The following is a 5,246-nucleotide window of genomic DNA, read 5'->3' as shown; positions in this document are numbered from 1 at the left end:
TTTCTGTTGACACTGAAAATCCACACTTCCTCTCAAGGTGGCCAGAAACGAACCTTCATCAATGGCATCTTCCTGCATATGGCAACTAACATGATGGGTTTGTTTCCAACCATTGGGCTGCTCTTATGCTCAGAATGAAGATATCCTCCACTGCAAGCAAGTATAAAGCATTTTCCACCTGTGGGTCCTACCTCTGTGTGGTCTCCTTGTTCTGGGTCAGCATTTGAGGTCTGCCTCAGTTCTGCTGTGATCCAGTCTTCCCTGAGAATCTCTACTGTCTCGTGATGTACTCTGCAGTCCCCCCACCATGCTGAACCCCTTCGTCTATAGCCTGAGGAACAAGGATGTGAAGGGAGGCCTGGCACAGTTCTCCAGAAGAGTAGTCTCTTGTTCTTGATCTTAGAACTAAGAGGATGTTGCAGCTCCCTTGGGTCAATGTTGTGAATTGAATTATTGTGACTCTTTTTTTTGTCCACTGAAAGATACACTTTGTTTCTATTTCCAAAGTATCCATGACTTTGCTCTTGTTTTGGTATTTGTTTCTCCTCAACAATTCCCTCAGTCATTCCTTTGTGACTATTTTTCTGACTGGGTAAATTGGACTTTATTGATGATATATGCCAAGGTCTGACTCCCAAAAATCCTCCCCTCTCCAGGGGATCTGGGATGGAAACCATGAAGAGGAGAGATTCTCAATGTGTTGGGGACTGAGATGGGACAGGGACTCTCCAGTGGCTGTGGGCCTTTCTCTTACTCTGGTGGTCTCACTGGGACTGGTGGTCCAGTGGATCTTACTTCTTGGGGCCCCTATAGACCATAAGACCCACTACCCTGGTGCTGTAGCCAAATTCATCATCATACCATACTATTAAACTTGACAGTGTGGTTGTTGAAGGCAATGCCAGCCCCGATATGGAAGGTGGAGAAGTGGGTGTGCCTGTTAAAGTTGCAGGAGACAACCAAGTCCTCAGTGTAACCCAGGATGCTCTTCTGGTGTTGCTCCAGGACCTTCTTCACTACCTTCATGATGTCATCATATTTGGCAGCTTTCTCCAGATAGTATGTCAGACCCAAAACTGATCTTTTTTTTTTTTTACTTTTATTTAATGAATATAAATTTCCAAAGTACAGCTTATGGATTACAATGGCATTTTCCCCCCATAACCTCCCTCCCACCGGCAACCCTCCCCTCTCCTGCTCCCTCTCCCCTTAGATTCACATCAAGATTTGTTTTCAATTCTCTTTATATACAGAAGATCAATTTAGTATATATTAAGTAAAAATTTCAAAAGTTTGCACACACACAGAAACACAAAGTGCAAAATACTGTGTGAGTACTAGTTATAGCATTAACTCACAATGTACAGCACATTAAGGACAGAGATCCTACATGAGGAGTAAGTGCACAGTGACTCCTGTTGTTGACTTAACAAATTGACACTCTTGTTTATGGCATCAGTAATCTCCCTGGGCTCTTGTCATGAGTTGCCAAGGCTATGGAAGCCTTTTGAGTTCACCAACTCTGATCATATTTAGACAAGGTCATAGTCAAAGTGGAAGTTCTCTCCTCCCTTCAGAGAAAAGTATCTCCTTCTTTGATGACCCGTTCTTTCCCCTGGGATCTCACTCGCAGAGACCTTTCATTTAGGTCTTTTTTTTTGGCCAGAGTGTCTTGGATTTCCATGCCTAAAATACTCTCATGGGCTTTTCAGCCAGATCCGAATGCCTTAAGCACTGATTCTGAGGCCAGAGTGCTATTTAGGACATCTGCCATTCTATGAGTCTGCTGTGTATCCTGCTTCCCATGTTGGATCATTCTCTCCCTTTTTCATTCTATCAGTTAGTATTTGCAGACACTAGTCTTGTTTATGTGATCCCTTGGGCTCTTAGTCCTATCATTATGATCAATTGTGAACAGAAATTGATCACTTGGACTAGTGAGATGGCATTGATACATGCCACCTTGATGGGATTGAATTGGAATCCCCTGGTATCACAAGTGACCTTTTGAAGGTGGGCACTCAGATGGCCATGCCCATGAGTTTCCCATTCAGCTCTGCAATGACATCTGCCCATGGCCTCGGCAGCACAAGTGGATGTGGGGATGATATCTGGACAACCCTGCAGCCATCACACCAGTTTCCGGGGTGAGGGGCATCCATGGTCTTCTAGATGGCATTGATGGTGTAGACTGTGGTCATTAGTCCCTTCCTAATGCCACAGTTGTCATGGATGACCTTAGCCATCAGGGAATAAGTAGTGTATGGCATAGGAGGCATGCCTGACAATCTTGAGGATGTTTCTCATGGTTCACATCCATCATAAACATAAGACATCAGTAGAGATGATAATCCTTTTGGCCCAGCCTTCTCCATGGTGGTGGAGAATACCAATGGACTCCACAACATATTCTGAACCAGCATCAGCCTATTTGATGTTGGTGGGATCTTTCCCCTAGAAGATGGATTTGGATTTCCTATTGATGACAAGTTTCCCATTCTTAGCATTGACTCTTTCCATTGTCAGCATCGATTGTACCACTGAACTTGCTGTGTATGGAAACATCCTGGAACATGTAGACCACGTAGTTGAAGCCAATGAAGGTATCACTGATGGCAATAACACCCAGTTTGCCAGAGTTGAAAGCATCCCGGATAACCAATCAGCCAATACAGCTTAATCTATGCATTACAGCCTTCACCATCATGTCTCAGGGACACACTATCCCTGCACCAGAATGTGCAGCTATCTGTCAAATAAGGAAGAGCAGAGAGTCCTCTATTTATTATTAAAGTTCTATCTTTTTTCAAGTTTTCTTAAGTCATTCTTAAGAATTCTAACTTAAGATTTAAAGTCATTTTCGTTTTGTCTTATTTTTTCCCAGCAAATGCAGAATAATTACAACGCAGTGCTCATCAGCTCTCATGTTAACATGATATTAATATAAAGAGAACAGATTCTAGTGGTTCATAGATACAATTTTCAGAATATATGATTGAAAATTGTTCATTCACTGTGGTAGCTGACTAAATGCAGGCTTTATTGGAGGTATTATCTTCCCTGTACTCACTTCTCTTCCAACTGGGTTCTTCACTCCTTCCAGTAAAGCACTTGCACATGAATCTTTGGCTTGGCCTCTGCATCTGTGAAAACCCCACACCAACAGAGGTAATAAAGACTGCAAGATCTATCAAGGCAATATCACAAAAGGAGTGAGGGAGGGAACTGTGGGGGTGGGAGAAAGACAAATTATTAGAGGCAGGTAGACTTCAAATTACTTCAAAGTCAATTTGTTAGTGAGGCTAAGGAAATTATAGTTTGTTAGTGAATTTACTTGGTGTAATTTCAATTCACCTTGATTCCATTAAGATTAATCCAATGTATATTTACTGTATTTTTTTTACAAATTTTTTAACGTTTATTTATTATTTGAAAGGCAGATTTACAGAGAGGCAGAGGCAGAGAGAGAGAGGAGAGATCTTGCATCTGCTGCTTCATTCCCCAGATGGCCACGACAGAGCTGCACCAATCCAAAGTCAGGAGCCAGGAGCTTCTTCCAAGTCTCCTATGCAGATGCAGGAGCCCAAGGACTTGGGCCATCTTCTACTGCTTTCCCAGGCCATAACAGAGAGCTGTGTGGGAAGTGGAGCAGCTGGAATTCGAACCGGTGCCTTTGTGGTATGCTGAAACTGCAGGCGGTGGCTTTAGCTGCTAATGCCACAACGCCGGCCACGAGCACCAGGAACCAGCCACGTGGAAGAGCATCTAGGCCTGTATCTGGGCCAGGAAGCCTAGAGTACATGGCCTGAAGGCCATGCGCCCTGGAGGCATGGGGCTACAGCAAGCCCCCTCCTGACAAGAGGCCAGGGAAGAAGAGCAGGGTATTTACTCTAGTCTACATACAAATTGGTTGTGGTATACCAGAAAACAAAGATGACTGTAATACAGTGTGATAAGCATAATAATATCAGTGTATTGTATATTCTGTTGAAAAAAAGGAAAAGGAGCAACTCACCTTAAGTAATTCTAGGAAAAACTCTATATTTTGGGGGTGAATGTTCAGCATAGTGATTAAGATACCACTTGGGATGCCCACATCTCATGCCAGAGGGCCTGGGTTTCAGACCCCATTCTGCTCTCCCAGCTTCTTGCTAACACGCACCCTGTGAAGTAGCAAGTGACAGCTCAAGTAGTTGAGTCCCTGGCGCCAACATGAGAAATGTGGACTGAATCCCCAGCCTCTGGTTTTGGCCTAGCCCAAACAAATATTTGTATACCCTTGTTCACAGTATTATAAACAATAGCCCAAAGCTGGAAGCAACCCAAGAGTCCATTGAAAGATGAGTAGATAAATGTGTTGTACACATGCAATGAAATATGAATCCATCTTAAAAAGGAAGGCGTTTCTGATACATGCTACAATATGGATAAAACTTGAGGACCTTATACTATGTGAAATGTACCAACTCCCCAAAAGACAAATACTGCATGATTCAACTTTTATGAGGTACCTAAAGTAGTCAAATGGACAAAAACAAAGTAAAATGGTGGTTGCCAGGGGATGTTGGAAGTGAGTAATTGATAATGGAGTCTAGTAGAGACAGAGTTTCAGTTTGGGTAGATGAAAAAGTTGGGGAAATAGATGGTGGTGATGATTGCACAACATTGTGGATACACTTAATCCCAAGTAAACAGAAATTCATACGTTAAAGGGTTTGAAATGGCAAATTTTGTTATTTATATTTTAAAATTTGACATTGGATAAAATAATGAAGAAATTGCGGTTTATGCTATTTTAAATATTTATTTATTTGAAAGTCAGGGATATAGACAGAAAGCTTCCAGCCATTGGTTCACTCCCTAAATGCCTGCAACAGTTAAGGGCTGGACAGGACAAAGTTAAGAGCTGGGAACCCAGTTTGGGCATTGCATGGACCCAAATACTTGAGTTACCACCTGCTGCTTCCCAGAGTCAGCATTCGCAGGAAACTAGAGTCAGAAGATAGAGATGGTATTAAACCCAGGCTCTGATGTGGGATGTAGTGCCCCAACTGGAATCTTAACTGTTAAGTCAAACATCTGCTCTGGTGTTTGTTTGTTTGTTTGTTTTTTAATTTTTTTTATTTAAGAGAGAGAGAGAAAGAGAGAGAATCTTTTATCCATTGGTTCACTCATATGCTTTCAATAGCCAGGGCTAGGCCAGGCCAAAGCCAGGATCTGTGAAGCCAATTCAGGTCTCCCACATG

At 42.6% G+C, this 5,246-nt stretch overlaps 1 pseudogene; it reads right to left on the bottom strand.

Annotated features, from left to right (window-relative positions):
- Window positions 1-364: 364 nt before the first annotated feature.
- LOC127488548 (glyceraldehyde-3-phosphate dehydrogenase-like) lies at window positions 365-2,819 on the bottom strand (annotated as a pseudogene).
- Window positions 2,820-5,246: the final 2,427 nt, after the last annotated feature.

Source organism: Oryctolagus cuniculus, chromosome 16 (assembly GCF_964237555.1).
Source record: "Oryctolagus cuniculus chromosome 16, mOryCun1.1, whole genome shotgun sequence".
Taxonomy (NCBI): Eukaryota; Metazoa; Chordata; class Mammalia; order Lagomorpha; family Leporidae; genus Oryctolagus; species Oryctolagus cuniculus.
The sequence above is the reverse complement of the archived record's forward strand: the minus strand, read 5'-3'. Positions and strand labels throughout refer to the sequence as shown.